We start from the raw sequence: 19,479 nt of genomic DNA, 5'->3' as shown, positions 1-19,479 counted from the left end.
AGGGGCACAGCTTTTACTTTTTCATGTTACATGTTAATAGTATTAAGCTTCTTGGGATACTCGTATTCTATGGGAGCTTCATAGATTGAACCCTCTCATTATTAATGGTATCGTTTTCTGTAATGGATATTTTTTTACCAGTCCCTTACCTTGCCTTCCTCTCGGAGGGCAGGGAACAGAGAACTTTACATTTTGATCAATGTAAGTGAGCAGTATGGGATTTTTCCAAGAGCGGAGCACCTGGTCTCCTCATATTTTCATGGCAAATACAACTTACATACTCTGTTGATCCGTAAATATCCACTCTGCAACAAGAGTAAAAACATAACAGAGCTTTTTACATAGGCAGCAACAGATTTGCGTATGAGATTAATGAACATTTTCAGAAAAACTTGATTTTTTTCCACATTTCCCTCACTGCTTTGACTGGATTTTGCTTGCGTATTTAATTCTGGGCACTAACTCACACTGCATGTGGTCTGACCCCACAAATGGCAAAAAGTGTTTCATTTTAATTGCCGCAGTCTCTTTATTAAAACCATGTAAATATGATACAAAAGCCACTACTGGCAACAGATCAGATGTTACATATGGATTCCATACCACTCACATGTGTGACTTTATTACCATGGTTACAGGACTGCCATTGAAAGTCCGAACTGCTGTAGCCAACACACATAAAAGTAATCCAAAAAGAAAAAGGGAGCACACTGCCTTGCATTCAAGCGGAAAATAGCCCCAAGGCATCATGGTAAATGGACACGTGTCCAGAGATACGGCACTTGCTGCACCTACTTAAGGTGAAAGACTTTTTGAAAAATTTCTCTATCTTTAAATCAAATGACTGCATTTACCATGATGCATAGGGGCTATTTTATGCTGGAGTGTGAGGCAGTGTGCTCCCTTTTTTTGTGTGTCTAATTGACGGCTCCCGTGAGCCTACGAGCTGACGAGCTCTGGTGATGCACCTGTTCGCCTACTGAGTGGTACAAAAACCTGTGAAGACGTTCGGCGGCACTTCAAGCAACCCCTTCAGATATATTTTCTCTCTGCTGATGACGGCCGAAAGCCAGAAACACGTGTCCAGAGATACAGCACTTGCTGCACCTACTTAAGGTGAAAGACTTTTTGAAAAATGTCTCTATCTTTAAATCAAATGACTGCATTTACCATGATGCATAGGGGCTATTTTATGCTGGAGTGTGAGGCAGTGTGCTCCCTTTTTTGTGTGTCTAATTGACGGCTCCCGTGAGCCTACGAGCTGACGAGCTCTGGTGATGCACCTGTTCGCCTACTGAGTGGTACAAAAACCTGTGAAGACGTTCGGCTGCACTTCAAGCAACCCCTTCAGATATATTTTCTCTATGCTGATGACGGCCGAAAGCCAGAAACACGTGTCCAGAGATAAGGCACTTGCTGCACCTACTTAAGGTGAAAGACTTTTTGAAAAATGTCTCTATCTTTAAATCAAATGACTGCATTTACCATGATGCATAGGGGCTATTTTATGCTGGAGTGTGAGGCAGTGTGCTCCTTTTTTTGTCTGTCTAATTGACGGCTCCCGTGAGCCTACGAGCTGACGAGCTCTGGTGATGCACCTGTTCGCCTACTGAGTGGTACAAAAACCTGTGAAGACGTTCGGCGGCACTTCAAGCAACCCCTTCAAATATATTTTCTCTCTGCTGATGACGGCCGAAAGCCAGAAACACGTGTCCAGAGATACGGCACTTGCTGCACCTACTTAAGGTGAAAGACTTTTTGAAAAATTTCTCTATCTTTAAATCAAATGACTGCATTTACCATGATGCATAGGGGCTATTTTATGCTGGAGTGTGAGGCAATGTGCTCCCTTTTTTTGTGTGTCTAATTGACGGCTCCCGTGAGCCTACGAGCTGACGAGCTCTGGTGATGCACCTGTTCGCCTACTGAGTGGTACAAAAACCTGTGAAGACGTTCGGCGGCACTTCAAGCAACCCCTTCAGATATATTTTCTCTCTGCTGATGACGGCCGAAAGCCAGAAACACGTGTCCAGAGATACGGCACTTGCTGCACCTACTTAAGGTGAAAGACTTTTTGAAAAATGTCTCTATCTTTAAATCAAATGACTGCATTTACCATGATGCATAGGGGCTATTTTATGCTGGAGTGTGAGGCAGTGTGCTCCCTTTTTTTGTGTGTCTAATTGACGGCTCCCGTGAGCCTACGAGCTGACGAGCTCTGGTGATGCACCTGTTCGCCTACTGAGTGGTACAAAAACCTGTGAAGACGTTCGGCGGCACTTCAAGCAACCCCTTCAGATATATTTTCTCCCTGCTGATGACGGCCGAAAGCCAGAAACACGTGTCCGGAGATACGGCACTTGCTGCACCTACTTAAGGTGAAAGACTTTTTGAAACATTTCTCTATCTTTAAATCAAATTACTGCATTTACCATGATGCATAGGGGCTATTTTATGCTGGAGTGTGAGGCAGTGTGCTCCCTTTTTTTGTGTGTCTAATTGACGGCTCCCGTGAGCCTACGAGCTGACGAGCTCTGGTGATGCACCTGTTCGCCTACTGAGTGGTACAAAAACCTGTGAAGACGTTCGGCGGCACTTCAAGCAACCCCTTCAGATATATTTTCTCTCTGCTGATGACGGCCGAAAGCCAGAAACACGTGTCCAGAGATACGGCACTTGCTGCACCTACTTAAGGTGAAAGACTTTTTGAAAAAATTCTCTATCTTTAAATCAAATGACTGCATTTACCATGATGCATAGGGGCTATTTTATGCTGGAGTGTGAGGCAGTGTGCTCCCTTTTTTTGTGTACACATAAAAGTAATCAGCTTTTGGCATGTTAAGAAGCCTATCTTTTTTACAATAGCTAAGTCAACACGTGGTGCCTGGAGCCTACAAGGTGTGAGGGTGCACAATTGATAAAAGGTTGTAATGCTGGTGTCAGTGTGTTTTGAATGTAGTACACTGGGATCCTGCTAACCAGGACCCCAGTGTCAGAGTTCTCTCCCATAAATTTGGTTGGTAAGTAAATCACACACCACACAATTGGCATACTGGTGTATCCCTGTAAGTCTCAAGTATGTGGTACTTAGGGCACTGGTACACCAGGGGACCCCTATGGGCCGCAGCATGTGCCACCCATGGGAGCCCATGCAAACTGTGACTACAGGCCTGCCACTGCAGCCTCTGTAAAATGATGCATGCACCTTTCACCCAAGATACACGTTTTACCTTATATCCTGGTCACTGCACTCAGACCCTATAAGTCACCCCTAAGGTAGGCCCTTCAGCACAAGGGCATGGTTATAAGTGTGAGGGTACCCCTGCATGATTAGAAGTACCCAAACAAATCCCAGATTACTTTTTCTGGGCATAGGTCAACACGAGATGCTCAACTACATAATGACTTCACCAAACCTGGTCATATTTGCTATCAAATATGTTGGAATCATGCAACTACACCAATTCCATTGTTGGATGAATGATACCATGTACTTTGGGGGTTCCTTAGAGGAGCTCCCATGTCTCCCTCTGGAGCCTTGCAGGGTCTGCGTGCAAGCCAGTGCTGCCGCCGACCCCAGTCCTCCTGCTGCTGAGCCAAACTCAGGCAGGGGAAGGCAGGACAACGAATTTCCTATAGAGGAGAGGTGTTACCACCTCTCTTTTAGAAATAGGTGTCTCTGGGCTAGGATGGGGCTAAAGTGGGGGTGCTCCTAAGTGCCACTAGACTGCTTTGAAAGGCACATTTGGTGTCCTCCTTGCAAAACCGTTTTTCTCCAGTGCAGAAGCCCCCGGCTCTCGCTCGGGAGTGAAAACACACAAAGGACAGGAGAGTGACCACCCCCCTGTCCAGCTCCACTACTAGGAGGTGTCAAAAAGTCTGCGAGGTGGCTACTTGATTTTGCCATCTTGGAAATAAGAAGAGCAGAAGCCCCTGGGAGCATCTGACTGGTCATTCAAGGAGAGTAGCGTCACTGCAGAAGTCGTCCAACCCCCCTTCCTGGGTTCCTTACCTGAAGTTGGGATATAGATTTGTCTGCAAGATATATTGAATAGATTGATCTACAAGATTCATCTTCGAGACTGCTTCTGCGACCTAGACACCAGGTTCAGCTGCTGGACTTAACCGGGAATCGAGACAACACTGCAACTGGCAGGAGGGCTCCTACTGCAACTTTGTCCCTGAGTATTGCAGGGACTCTGCAACTTCCGTGGCCGTGCATCCTCCAGAGTCACAAGGACTCTGCCTGCACTAAGGACAACCATAAGGAATCTCCACTGGAGTGGAGTCACTCCCCTGCAACTGCAGGCACCTCAACGTCCACAACCGTTTTGTGGATCCTGCTGTCCCACGGACTCTTCCAGGCTCTGCAACACAGGTGGTGGTTCTGTGGCTCTCCAGAGGTCTGACCCATCTTCTTTGAAACTTGGGAGTTGGTGGTCCCTTGTTGGAGCTGCTGGAACGGAACCCCTGTGCACAGCATGTTTGTCATTGCCAAGGCTTGTTGGCTCTTCAGTCCGAAGACCTCCTAGCTCCAAGAAGTCCCAGACTCAAGCATCATACAGCTCCAAGTTCAACGCCCTCCCTGAAACTCCTGCAAAGTGGATTTCCATCTTCTTTGTGCTGCTGAAGCCTCATTGCAACTAGCTGTGCCTGCTGCCAATGGGTCCTCCTGGGGTCTCCATCGATTCATCCTGGCTCTCCTTCTCGCTGAGGGCTGGCCTTGACTTACCTGTAAAGGTTGAGTCCCTTAGACCTTGCTGGTCCCCTGTAGGAAGTTGGCTCTGTATGCGCTATTTCAAAGTAAGGAATAGCATGCACAGAGTCCAAGGGTTCCCCTTAGAGGTAAGATAGTGGCAAAAAGAGATAATACCAATGCTCTATTTTGTGGTAGTGTGGTCGAGCAGTAGGCTTATCCAAGGAGTAGTGTTAAGCATTTGTTGTACATACACATAGACAATAAATGAGGTACACACACTCAGAGACAAATCCAGCCAATAGGTTTTTGTATAGAAAAATATCTTTTCTTAGTTTATTTTAAGAACCACAGGTTCAAATTCTACATGTAATATCTCATTCGAAAGGTATTGCAGGTAAGTACTTTAGGAACTTCAAATCATCAAAATTGCATGTATACTTTTCAAGTTATTCACAAATAGCTGTTTTAAAAGTGGACACTTAGTGCAATTTTCACAGTTCCTAGGGGAGGTAAGTATTTGTTAGGTTAACCAGGTAAGTAAGACACTTACAGGGCTTAGTTCTTGGTCCAAGGTAGCCCACCGTTGGGGGTTCAGAGCAACCCCAAAGTCACCACACCAGCAGCTCAGGGCCGGTCAGGTGCAGAGTTCAAAGTGGTGCCCAAAACACATAGGCTAGAATGGAGAGAAGGGGGTGCCCCGGTTCCGGTCTGCTTGCAGGTAAGTACCCGCGTCTTCGGAGGGCAGACCAGGGGGGTTTTGTAGGGCACCGGGGGGGACACAAGCCCACACAGAAATTTCACCCTCAGCGGCGCGGGGGCGGCCGGGTGCAGTGTAGAAACAAGCGTCGGGTTCGCAATGTTAGTCTATGAGAGATCTCGGGATCTCTTCAGCGATGCAGGCAGGCAAGGGCGGGGTTCCTCGGGGAAACCTCCACTTGGGCAAGGGAGAGGGACTCCTGGGGGTCACTTCTCCAGTGAAAGTCCGGTCCTTCAGGTCCTGGGGGCTGCGGGTGCAGGGTCTCTCCCAGGTGTCGGGATTTTGGATTCAAAGAGTCGCGGTCAGGGGAAGCCTCGGGATTCCCTCTGCAGGCGGCGCTGTGGGGGCTCAGGGGGGACAGGTTTTGGTACTCACAGTATCAGAGTAGTCCTGGGGTCCCTCCTGAGGTGTCGGATCTCCACCAGCCGAGTCGGGGTCGCCGGGTGCAGTGTTGCAAGTCTCACGCTTCTTGCGGGGAGCTTGCAGGGTTCTTTAAAGCTGCTGGAAACAAAGTTGCAGCTTTTCTTGGAGCAGGTCCGCTGTCCTCGGGAGTTTCTTGTCTTTTCGAAGCAGGGGCAGTCCTCAGAGGATGTCGAGGTCGCTGGTCCCTTTGGAAGGCGTCGCTGGAGCAGGATCTTTGGAAGGCAGGAGACAGGCCGGTGAGTTTCTGGAGCCAAGGCAGTTGTCGTCTTCTGGTCTTCCGCTGCAGGGGTTTTCAGCTGGGCAGTCCTTCTTCTTGTAGTTGCAGGAATCTAATTTTCTAGGGTTCAGGGTAGCCCTTAAATACTAAATTTAAGGGCGTGTTTAGGTCTGGGGGGTTAGTAGCCAATGGCTACTAGCCCTGAGGGTGGGTACACCCTCTTTGTGCCTCCTCCCAAGGGGAGGGGGTCACAATCCTAACCCTATTGGGGGAATCCTCCATCTGCAAGATGGAGGATTTCTAAAAGTCAGAGTCACCTCAGCTCAGGACACCTTAGGGGCTGTCCTGACTGGCCAGTGACTCCTCCTTGTTTTTCTCATTATTTTCTCCGGCCTTGCCGCCAAAAGTGGGGCCTGGCCGGAGGGGGCGGGCAACTCCACTAGCTGGAGTGTCCTGCTGGGTTGGCACAAAGGAGGTGAGCCTTTGAGGCTCACCGCCAGGTGTGACAATTCCTGCCTGGGGGAGGTGTTAGCATCTCCACCCAGTGCAGGCTTTGTTACTGGCCTCAGAGTGACAAAGGCACTCTCCCCATGGGGCCAGCAACATGTCTCGGTTTGTGGCAGGCTGCTAAAACTAGTCAGCCTACACAGATAGTCGGTTAAGTTTCAGGGGGCACCTCTAAGGTGCCCTCTGGGGTGTATTTTACAATAAAATGTACACTGGCATCAGTGTGCATTTATTGTGCTGAGAAGTTTGATACCAAACTTCCCAGTTTTCAGTGTAGCCACTATGGTGCTGTGGAGTTCGTGTTTGACAAACTCCCAGACCATATACTCTTATGGCTACCCTGCACTTACAATGTCTAAGGTTTTGTTTAGACACTGTAGGGGTACCATGCTCATGCACTGGTACCCTCACCTATGGTATAGTGCACCCTGCCTTAGGGCTGTAAGGCCTGCTAGAGGGGTGTCTTACCTATACTGCATAGGCAGTGAGAGGCTGGCATGGCACCCTGAGGGGAGTGCCATGTCGACTTACTTGTTTTGTCCTCACTAGCACACACAAGCTGGCAAGCAGGGTGTCTGTGCTGAGTGAGAGGTCTCCAGGGTGGCATAAGACATGCTGCAGCCCTTAGAGACCTTCCTTGGCATCAGGGCCCTTGGTACTAGAAGTACCAGTTACAAGGGACTTATCTGGATGCCAGGGTCTGCCAATTGTGGATACAAAAGTACAGGTTAGGGAAAGAACACTGGTGCTGGGGCCTGGTTAGCAGGCCTCAGCACACTTTCAATTGTAAACATAGCATCAGCAAAGGCAAAAAGTCAGGGGGCAACCATGCCAAGGAGGCATTTCCTTACACAACCCCCCCCCCAAACGAAAGAGGATGAGACTAACCTTTCCCAAGAGAGTCTTCATTTTCTAAGTGGAAGAACCTGGAAAGGCCATCTGCATTGGCATGGGCAGTCCCAGGTCTGTGTTCCACTATAAAGTCCATTCCCTGTAGGGAGATGGACCACCTCAACAGTTTAGGATTTTCACCTTTCATTTGCATCAGCCATTTGAGAGGTCTGTGGTCAGTTTGAACTAGGAAGTGAGTCCCAAAGAGGTATGGTCTCAGCTTCTTCAGGGACCAAACCACAGCAAAGGCCTCCCTCTCAATGGCACTCCAACGCTGCTCCCTGGGGAGTAACCTCCTGCTAATGAAAGCAACAGGCTGGTCAAGGCCATCATTATTTGTTTGGGACAAAACTGCCCCTATCCCATGTTCAGAGGCATCAGTCTGCACAATGAACTGCTTAGAATAATCTGGAGCTTTTAGAACTGGGGCTGAGCACATTGCTTGTTTCAGGGTGTCAAAGGCCTGTTGGCATTCCACAGTCCAGTTCACTTTCTTGGGCATTTTCTTGGAGGTGAGTTCAGTGAGGGCTGTCACAATGGATCCATATCCCTTCACAAACCTCCTGTAATACCCAGTCAAGCCAAGGAATGCCCTGACTTGAGTCTGGGTTTTTGGAGCTACCCAGTCCAGAATAGTCTGGATCTTGGGTTGGAGTGGCTGAACTTGGCCTCCACCTACAAGGTGTCCCAAGTAAACCACAGTTCCCTGCCCTATCTGGCATTTGGATGCCTTGATAGAGAGGCCTGCAGATTGCAGAGCCTTCAAAACCTTCTTCAGGTGGACCAGGTGATCCTGCCAGGTGGAGCTAAAGACAGCAATATCATCAAGATAAGCTGTGCTAAAGGACTCCAAGCCAGCAAGGACTTGATTCACCAACCTTTGGAAGGTGGCAGGGGCATTCTTTAAACCAAAGGGCATAACAGTAAACTGATAATGCCCATCAGGTGTGGAGAATGCTGTTTTCTCTTTTGCTCCAGGTGCCATTTTTATTTGCCAGTACCCTGCTGTCAAGTCAAAGGTACTTAAGAATTTGGCAGCACCTAATTTGTCTATGAGCTCATCAGCTCTTGGAATTGGATGAGCATCTGTCTTGGTGACAGAATTGAGCCCTCTGTAGTCCACACAAAACCTCATCTCTTTCTTTCCATCTTTGGTGTGAGGTTTGGGGACTAAGACCACTGGGCTAGCCCAGGGGCTGTCAGAGCGCTCAATTACTCCCAATTCCAGCATCTTGTGGACTTCCACCTTGATGCTTTCCTTAACATGGTCAGATTGTCTAAAGATTTTGTTCTTGACAGGCATGCTGTCTCCTGTGTCCACATCATGGGTACACAGGTGTGTCTGACCGGGGTTAAGGAGAAGAGTTCAGGAAACTGTTGTAGGACTCTCCTACAATCAGCTTGCTGTTGGCCAGAGAGGGTGTCTGAATAGATCACTCCATCTACTGTGCCATCTTTTGGGTCTGATGACAGAAGATCAGGGAGAGGTTCACTCTCTGCCTCCTGATCCTCATCTGTTACCATCAACAGATTCACATCAGCCCTGTCATGGAAGAGCTTAAGGCGGTTCACATGGATCACCCTCTTGGGGCTCCTGCTTGTGCCCAGGTCCACCAGGTAGGTGACCTGACTCTTCCTTTCTAGCACTGGGTAAGGGCCACTCCATTTGTCCTGGAGTGCCCTGGGAGCCACAGGCTCCAGAACCCAGACTTTCTGCCCTGGTTGGAACTCAACCAGTGCAGCCTTTTGGTCATACCAAAACTTCTGGAGCTGTTGGCTGGCCTCAAGGTTTTTGGTTGCCTTTTCCATGTACTCTGCCATTCTAGAGCGAAGGCCAAGTACATAGTCCACTATGTCCTGTTTAGGCTCATGGAGAGGTCTCTCCCAGCCTTCTTTAACAAGGGCAAGTGGTCCCCTTACAGGATGACCAAACAGAAGTTCAAAGGGTGAGAATCCTACTCCCTTCTGTGGCACCTCTCTGTAAGCGAAAAGCAGACATGGCAAGAGGACATCCCATCTCCTTTTGAGTTTTTCTGGGAGCCCCATGATCATGCCTTTTAATGTCTTGTTGAATCTCTCAACCAAGCCATTAGTTTGTGGATGGTATGGTGTAGTGAATTTATAAGTCACTCCACACTCATTCCACATGTGCTTTAGGTATGCTGACATGAAGTTGGTACCTCTGTCAGACACCACCTCCTTAGGGAAACCCACTCTGGTAAAGATACCAATGAGGGCCTTGGCTACTGCAGGGGCAGTAGTCGACCTAAGGGGAATAGCTTCAGGATACCTGGTAGCATGATCCACTACTACCAGGATATACATATTTCCTGAGGCTGTGGGAGGTTCCAGTGGACCAACTATGTCCACACCCACTCTTTCAAAGGGGACCCCCACCACTGGAAGTGGAATGAGGGGGGCCTTTGGATGTCCACCTGTCTTACCACTGGCTTGACAGGTGGGGCAGGAGAGGCAAAACTCCTTAACCATGTTGGACATATTGGGCCAGTAGAAGTGGTTGACTAACCTCTCCCACGTCTTGGTTTGTCCCAAATGTCCAGCAAGGGGAATGTCATGGGCCAATGTTAGGATGAACTTCCTGAACAGCTGAGGCACTACCACTCTCCTAGTGGCACCAGGTTTGGGGTCTCTGGCCTCAGTGTACAGGAGTCCATCTTCCCAATAGACCCTATGCGTTCCATTTTTCTTGCCTTTGGACTCTTCAGCAGCTTGCTGCCTAAGGCCTTCAAGAGAGGGACAGGTTTCTTGTCCCTTACACAGCTCCTCCCTTGAGGGTCCCCCTGGGCCTAAGAGCTCAACCTGATAAGGTTCAAGCTCCAAAGGCTCAGTTCCCTCAGAGGGCAGAACTTCTTCCTGAGAAGAGAGGTTCCCTTTCTTTTGCTGTGTTGTAGTTGGTTTCCCAACTGACTTTCCTGTTCTCTTGGTAGGCTGGGCCATTCTTCCAGACTCCAGTTCTACTTGTTCACCCTGTGCCTTGCACTGTGCTCTTGTTTTCACACACACCAGTTCAGGGATACCCAGCATTGCTGCATGGGTTTTTAGTTCTACCTCAGCCCATGCTGAGGACTCCAGGTCATTTCCAAGCAGACAGTCCACTGGGATATTTGAGGAGACCACCACCTGTTTCAGGCCATTGACCCCTCCCCATTCTAAAGTAACCATTGCCATGGGATGTACTTTTCTCTGATTGTCAGCGTTGGTGACTGTGTAAGTTTTTCCAGTCAGGTATTGGCCAGGGGAAACCAGTTTCTCTGTCACCATGGTGACACTGGCACCTGTATCCCTCAGGCCCTCTATTCTAGTCCCATTAATTAAGAGTTGCTGTCTGTATTTTTGCATGTTAGGCGGCCAGACAGCTAGTGTGGCTAAATCCACCCCACCCTCAGAAACTAGAATAGCTTCAGTGTGGACCCTGATTTGCTCTGGGCACACTGTTGATCCCACTTGGAGACTAGCCATACCAGTGTTACCTGGATGGGAGTTTGGAGTGGAACCTTTCTTGGGACAGGCCTTGTCTCCAGTTTGGTGTCCATGCTGTTTACAGCTATGACACCAGGCCTTTTTGGGATCAAAGTTTTTACCCTTGTACCCATTGTTTTGTGAAGAGGCTCTGGGCCCACCCTCCTGTGCAGGTTTTTGGGGGCCTGTAGAAGACTCTTTACTATTTTTAGTTTTGGTTGTCTCATCACCCTTCCCCTGGGGAGTCTTTGTGACCCCTTTCTTTTGGTCACCCCCTGTTGAAGTCTTGGACACCCTTGTCTTGACCCAATGGTCCGCCTTCTTTCCCAATTCTTGGGGAGAAATTGGTCCTAGGTCTACCAGATGCTGATGCAGTTTATCATTGAAACAATTACTTAACAGGTGTTCTTTCACAAATAAATTGTACAGCCCATCATAATTACTTACACCACTGCCTTGAATCCAACCATCCAGTGTTTTCACTGAGTAGTCAACAAAGTCAACCCAGGTCTGGCTCGAGGATTTTTGAGCCCCCCTGAACCTAATCCTGTACTCCTCAGTGGAGAATCCAAAGCCCTCAATCAGGGTACCCTTCATGAGGTCATAAGATTCTGCATCTTTTCCAGAGAGTGTGAGGAGTCTATCCCTACACTTTCCAGTGAACATTTCCCAAAGGAGAGCACCCCAGTGAGATCTGTTCACTTTTCTGGTTACACAAGCCCTCTCAAAAGCTGTGAACCACTTGGTGATGTCATCACCATCTTCAAATTTTGTCACAATCCCTTTGGGGATTTTCAACATGTCAGGAGAATCTCTGACCCTATTTATGTTGCTGCCACCATTGATGGGTCCTAGGCCCATCTCTTGTCTTTCCCTTTCTATGGCTAGGAGCTGTCTCTCTAAAGCCAATCTTTTGGCCATCCTGGCTAACAGGAGGTCATCTTCACTGAGAGCATCCTCAGTGATTTCAGAAATGTGGGACCCTCCTGTGAGGGACTCACTATTTCTGACTAACACAGTTGGAGACAGGACTTGAGGGGTCCTGTTCTCCCTATTTAGGACTGGAGGAGGGACATTGGCCTCCAAGTCACTAATTTCTTCCTCTGTGATGTCATCATCAGAGGGGTTGGCTTTTTCAAACTCTGCCAACAGCTCCTGGAGCTGAATTTTGGTAGGTCTGGAGCCAATGGTTATTTTTTTGATATTACAGAGAGACCTTAGCTCCCTCATCTTAAGATGGAGGTAAGGTGTGGTGTCGAGTTCCACCACCTGCATCTCTGTATCAGACATTATTCTGCTAAGAGTTGGAATACTTTTTTAAGAATCTAAAACTGTTTCTAGAATCTAATTCAAACTTTTAACAAACTTTTAAACTCTAAAAAGACAATGCTAAACAGGGACTTAACACACAAGGCCCTAGCAGGACTTTTAAGAATTTAGAAAACTTTCAAATTGCAAAAATGAATTTCTAATGACAATTTTGGAATTTGTCGTGTGATCAGGTATTGGCTGAGTAGTCCAGCAAATGCAAAGTCTTGTACCCCACCGCTGATCCACCAATGTAGGAAGTTGGCTCTGTATGCGCTATTTCAAAGTAAGGAATAGCATGCACAGAGTCCAAGGGTTCCCCTTAGAGGTAAGATAGTGGCAAAAAGAGATAATACCAATGCTCTATTTTGTGGTAGTGTGGTCGAGCAGTAGGCTTATCCAAGGAGTAGTGTTAAGCATTTGTTGTACATACACATAGACAATAAATGAGTTACACACACTCAGAGACAAATCCAGCCAATAGGTTTTTGTATAGAAAAATATCTTTTCTTAGTTTATTTTAAGAACCACAGGTTCAAATTCTACATGTAATATCTCATTCGAAAGGTATTGCAGGTAAGTACTTTAGGAACTTCAAATCATCAAAATTGCATGTATACTTTTCAATTTATTCACAAATAGCCGTTTTAAAAGTGGACACTTAGTGCAATTTTCACAGTTCCTAGGGGAGGTAAGTATTTGTTAGGTTAACCAGGTAAGTAAGACACTTACAGGGCTTAGTTCTTGGTCCAAGGTAGCCCACCGTTGGGGGTTCAGAGCAACCCCAAAGTCACCACACCAGCAGCTCAGGGCCGGTCAGGTGCAGAGTTCAAAGTGGTGCCCAAAACACATAGGCTAGAATGGAGAGAAGGGGGTGCCCCGGTTCCGGTCTGCTTGCAGGTAAGTACCCGCGTCTTCGGAGGGCAGACCAGGGGGGTTTTGTAGGGCACCGGGGGGGACACAAGCCCACACAGAAAGTTCACCCTCAGCGGCGCGGGGGCGGCCGGGTGCAGTGTAGAAACAAGCGTCGGGTTCGCAATGTTAGTCTATGAGAGATCTCGGGATCTCTTCAGCGCTGCAGGCAGGCAAGGGGGGGGTTCCTCGGGGAAACCTCCACTTGGGCAAGGGAGAGGGACTCCTGGGGGTCACTTCTCCAGTGAAAGTCCGGTCCTTCAGGTCCTGGGGGCTGCGGGTGCAGGGTCTCTCCCAGGTGTCGGGATTTTGGATTCAAAGAGTCGCGGTCAGGGGAAGCCTCCGGATTCCCTCTGCAGGCGGCGCTGTGGGGGCTCAGGGGGGACAGGTTTTGGTACTCACAGTATCAGAGTAGTCCTGGGGTCCCTCCTGAGGTGTCGGATCTCCACCAGCCGAGTCGGGGTCGCCGGGTGCAGTGTTGCAAGTCTCACGCTTCTTGCGGGGAGCTTGCAGGGTTCTTTAAAGCTGCTGGAAACAAAGTTGCAGCTTTTCTTGGAGCAGGTCCGCTGTCCTCGGGAGTTTCTTGTCTTTTCGAAGCAGGGGCAGTCCTCAGAGGATGTCGAGGTCGCTGGTCCCTTTGGAAGGCGTCGCTGGAGCAGGATCTTTGGAAGGCAGGAGACAGGCCGGTGAGTTTCTGGAGCCAAGGCAGTTGTCGTCTTCTGGTCTTCCGCTGCAGGGGTTTTCAGCTGGGCAGTCCTTCTTCTTGTAGTTGCAGGAATCTAATTTTCTAGGGTTCAGGGTAGCCCTTAAATACTAAATTTAAGGGCGTGTTTAGGTCTGGGGGGTTAGTAGCCAATGGCTACTAGCCCTGAGGGTGGGTACACCCTCTTTGTGCCTCCTCCCAAGGGGAGGGGGTCACAATCCTAACCCTATTGGGGGAATCCTCCATCTGCAAGATGGAGGATTTCTAAAAGTCAGAGTCACCTCAGCTCAGGACACCTTAGGGGCTGTCCTGACTGGCCAGTGACTCCTCCTTGTTTTTCTCATTATTTTCTCCGGCCTTGCCGCCAAAAGTGGGGCCTGGCCGGAGGGGGCGGGCAACTCCACTAGCTGGAGTGTCCTGCTGGGTTGGCACAAAGGAGGTGAGCCTTTGAGGCTCACCGCCAGGTGTGACAATTCCTGCCTGGGGGAGGTGTTAGCATCTCCACCCAGTGCAGGCTTTGTTACTGGCCTCAGAGTGACAAAGGCACTCTCCCCATGGGGCCAGCAACATGTCTCGGTTTGTGGCAGGCTGCTAAAACTAGTCAGCCTACACAGATAGTCGGTTAAGTTTCAGGGGGCACCTCTAAGGTGCCCTCTGGGGTGTATTTTACAATAAAATGTACACTGGCATCAGTGTGCATTTATTGTGCTGAGAAGTTTGATACCAAACTTCCCAGTTTTCAGTGTAGCCATTATGGTGCTGTGGAGTTCGTGTTTGACAAACTCCCAGACCATATACTCTTATGGCTACCCTGCACTTACAATGTCTAAGGTTTTGTTTAGACACTGTAGGGGTACCATGCTCATGCACTGGTACCCTCACCTATGGTATAGTGCACCCTGCCTTAGGGCTGTAAGGCCTGCTAGAGGGGTGTCTTACCTATACTGCATAGGCAGTGAGAGGCTGGCATGGCACCCTGAGGGGAGTGCCATGTCGACTTACTCGTTTTGTCCTCACTAGCACACACAAGCTGGCAAGCAGGGTGTCTGTGCTGAGTGAGAGGTCTCCAGGGTGGCATAAGACATGCTGCCGCCCTTAGAGACCTTCCTTGGCATCAGGGCCCTTGGTACTAGAAGTACCAGTTACAAGGGACTTATCTGGATGCCAGGGTCTGCCAATTGTGGATACAAAAGTACAGGTTAGGGAAAGAACACTGGTGCTGGGGCCTGGTTAGCAGGCCTCAGCACACTTTCAATTGTAAACATAGCATCAGCAAAGGCAAAAAGTCAGGGGGCAACCATGCCAAGGAGGCATTTCCTTACATCCCCCCTTTGCAACTCTGCTTGCATCTCTATTTCTGCATTTGCCAAGGCTTGTTGGTGGTCCTGCTGGCCGCTGACCACTCTGCAATTCAACAACCGACAATACTTCTGCATTACCTAGATGCCGCAGCGGCCTCTCCATGACAACCGTCCAACAGGAAAGCATATACAAGAAGGGTGGGTATTGCCCTCCTGCACCCCCTGGGCATCTCCAGGTGATCTGGACTCTGTCCCCTCTTTCCACAGGTCCTCCTCGTCCGAAATTCGACCCATGTTATTTTATGTTTTTATCTACCTGTTTTGAAGAATATTTTTGTGTGTTCACATATCCGGTTAGGAGATATACCGAGGTTAGTTTAGTGCCTGTGTTTTAATAAATAAATACATTATTTTTCTAACACTGATGTGGTTCTTGTGTGTAAATCACTGACTGACTTTGTGGTATTTCAACTGCTTACACCCTCCTGATGAGCCTTAGATGCTCTCCACAGCTACCATTTGAGAACTTTGGTTATTAGGAACCACTTACACTATCACTAAAGGTTCCCTGGACTCAGTGCAGAGTGGAATGTACACTATGGACTAAGCCAGCCTCCTACACCAATATGCACTGCTCTCTGTATTGAATCATACCAGATACAACACGCTGATTGCTAAATGTAAACCAATTTACTGTCTAAACTGTCATGATTAGAAATATAACAGTTAACTGACTAAGGCAATGCAAATCGCTATCTTGATATTAACCTAATTATACCATTCTTATTGTACTCAAAAAGTGCCCAATAATGTAATAAGTTTCTAAAACGGCAATGTACTACTATTAAAGAATTTATTAAAAGAGTCACTCATTCAAGTTCTTAAGTTCACTGGAAAATAAGAAAAATGTAATCTTTATATCTAGGCTACTCTGGTACATATCACAAAATAAGAAAAAAGCTAGTATTACTTCCCTGATACTAATCACAATCGTGGTTCCTCCCTACTAACCTGCTCACCCTGACATGAGAGAATCCTTAACTTTCAACTACACAGCTGCTGTGCTTCTTCCTCGATTGTTGGAAATGTTCCATGAGGCGCGAGGGGAGGGTCTGCTTCCGGTGCATATGCGAGAAGCTCTGATAGTTATGCTACCAAAGCCAGGAAAGGAGGTTGACGGCCCAAGCTCATACAGGCCATTATCCATGCTGAATGTTGATGTTAAATTACTCGCTAAAGTATTGGCCTCTCGGTTGAGTAGAGTGGTGATGCATTTAGTGCAGGGGGGTCAATGTGGTTTTGTGCTGGGGAGGGGAACTCATATGAACATACGGCACTTATCGCATATACTTCACGAGACTCGAGGCTCTGCGTTTCCTGCAGCACTAGTGGCACTAGATATGGAAAAAGTGTTCAAAACCCTGTCCTGGGACTACCTATGGGAGGTGTTGCGCAGGATGGGTATTGGTCCTGTCTTCTTATCCTGGGTGCGTCTTTTGTACTCAGCGCCCCGGGCGAGAGTGCGTACAGGGGCGATTGTGTCAGACTCCTTTATGATCTAACGCAGCACACGGCAGGGTTGCCCCCTGTCGCCGCTGCTGTTCGTGTTGGCCATGGAGCCACTAGCTACTCAACTACAGGCTGGCTTGGATGGTTGGGGTATCCAGGTGGGGGCGAGAACGCACATCATTTTATTGTATGCTGATGATGCTCTAGTGTACGTCTCACAACCTGAACAGGCAGTCCCCCTCTTGTTGGGAATGATGGATGATTTTGGGCGGGTGTCGGGTCTATGTGTTAACAGGCACAAGATGGTGTTGTTCCCGATGGCAGGTCTGTCTGTGATAGGGGCTCTGGAGTTGCCCCAATTGGCTTAACCTTGGAGACCTTTTCATATTTAGGCATCCGTGTTGCGCATTCGCTGCAATTGCAATTCAATTTAAACCTGGGAAGAGTACTGGAGCCCTCTGTGCATCTGTTCAGTTTTGGACCTCTCTCCCACTATCAGATAGGGGTTGAATCATGCTCAGTAAAATGATCTTGCTGCCTCGCTGCCTATATGTTATGCAGTTTTCCCTCTGTGAGCTCCCTCTTTCGATATTCTGACAGCTCGATAAACTGCTCTTATCCTTAGTCTGGGCAGGCAGAAGAAGCCGAGTTCGCATGGGAATCTTGAAATTGGACCTGGCTGGCGGCGGCTTGGGACTGCCAGACTTATATTTATATTACTTGGCCGGGTTGCTACAATATGCAGTCCGATGGTGTGAGGATGCGCCCAATTGGGAAAAGGATTTGTTAGCTGGTTTGGTCTGTGTGGCCTGCCTCCTGCATATACTATTGGGTGGCTCTAGGGTTCCGCCGGGCACCCCCTACCTGGTGGAGCAGGTGTCGAGGGCTTGGGAGAGTGCGGTGGTGCGGGTCCTACATAAGGCCCCATATGCTCGCCTGCTACTCTTGTGGTGGATCCGGCCTTTTACTAAAGCTGCTGAGGTAATGGATTTTGCACAGTGGCGTGCAGGGGGTTGTAATAATGCTGGTGACTTATTTCATAATGGCACGTTCATTACGAGGGATGAGGCAGACTCCTTGTTTGGAATAGGTCCAAGACAGTTCAAGAACATCTCGCAGACGATCAGAGACATCTGGACGTCCTTTCTGGAGGAGCCTGCTGAATCTCGCCTCCTGGCATCATTGCTTGATCCTGGAGGTGATCAGGGTCTGCTATCCCGAACTTACAAACCTCTCAAGTGTGAATGACTGGCCTTCAGGGGATTAGGGGCCAATGGGACACTAGTCTCGGAACGGCGTTCACAGATGGGGAATGGAATAGGACCCGTTCTTTGGTGCGGGATGCGACTAGCAATGCTAGGTTTAAGTTGAAGCACTTTTATTACTTACATAGAGCATACCTGACACCTCAACTGTTAAATAGGATATTTCCTTCAAGGCCTGACAGTTGTAACCGTTGTGGAGAGCAGTCGGCTTCATTTGATCACCTGGCATGGGTCTGTGGCTCTGTCCAACCTCACTGGCATCAAGTGGTGAAGACGATAAGGGAGGTTACGGCTGTGAGAGTGCAGGTGACGATGAAGCACTGCCTGCTGGGCCTGATCTCGGTCCCCAAAAAGGGTCAGAAAATGGCATATAGATTTGCACAGCTGGGGCTTTTATTGGCGAAAAGACGCATTGTGATTCGTTGGGCCAGCCCGGACTTCCCGCTACATGTTACTTGGTTAAGTGATTTAGTTGAATGGGCTACTGCAGAAGAATGCCGTTTGCGGATGCTTCGATCAGATGAGTATGCTGTCCGAGATTTGGAACCCTGGCGTGCCATGATTAATGAGCTAACTGGTGTGCAGGAGAGTGAGGGAGAGAGTCCTTTGACTGATGCGTATGCTCATTGAGCCCTGGCCGAGCCTTGGAGTGCTGGACACGGGGGTTCCTGCGGCATGGATGTGTGTCTTGGTGTTCCTAGGAGGGCATGCTTCCGGTCTTGCTACGCGAGGGGGGGTTGCCGTGGGTGGCTACACTCACTCCCCCGACCTGGCTACTGTGTCACTCTGGGATGTGGTTGTGTTCCCTTACTGCTGCCTTCCCCCCCACCCCCCCGGACATACATGCCTGTTGCACCAGATGAATGACGATCATTTGTATCGATATCCGCTAGTCTGTTGATGATTACTATACTTACAGTGTACTGTTGTTGGTTAATGTGTTATAGTGTACTGCCTGATCTCCCTATGCGAGCTCAGTCGGAGCAGTTAAGTGGACCTGGATCTGGACTCTTCAAAATGTTTATGACATAAAAGATGCAATTGGTCTGATATTTCCCCCCCTGAAAGCACTATGTAATAATGTAGTACAGAACTGTATGTGTTTATCTTATGCATAAATAAACAAGTTAAAAAAAACATTCAACTATACATAAGGTCAGGTGATGAGCACATACACATATTCAACCTTACCTTTACGCCATAAGCTTCTGAATAGACGTGCTTAAACACTAGCAGAGACCCTTAGTCCAACCTGCTTTACCTCTGCCCTGATAGCATAGATTCTTACAAGTGTGTCTGCCTGTTGACCCCTTACGTTTTGATAGGTGGCCCAGAGACTTCACATTTCTTCACTGTACTTAATCCTCAACTGAAGTACCAACACTTACAGTGCAGCTAAACTGCTACACATGCTTGTAAATTCTGTAATCTTACATTTAACTTTTCAGCTAATGGTACTGTCAGTTGTTAAAAAAAATATTGCCTTCATTAAATACAAAATAGACAA

The 19,479-nt window shown here is 48.4% G+C and overlaps 1 protein-coding gene across 2 annotated transcripts in view; it reads right to left on the bottom strand.

Moving 5' to 3' along the window:
- LOC138288176 (zinc finger protein 546-like) overlaps positions 1-19,479 on the bottom strand; it is a 689,754-nt gene that overhangs the window by 359,383 nt on the left and 310,892 nt on the right. The gene's annotated exons all lie outside the window — the stretch shown is intronic.

Source organism: Pleurodeles waltl, chromosome 4_1, assembly GCF_031143425.1.
Source record: "Pleurodeles waltl isolate 20211129_DDA chromosome 4_1, aPleWal1.hap1.20221129, whole genome shotgun sequence".
NCBI lineage: Eukaryota > Metazoa > Chordata > Amphibia > Caudata > Salamandridae > Pleurodeles > Pleurodeles waltl.
The sequence above is the reverse complement of the archived record's forward strand: the minus strand, read 5'-3'. Positions and strand labels throughout refer to the sequence as shown.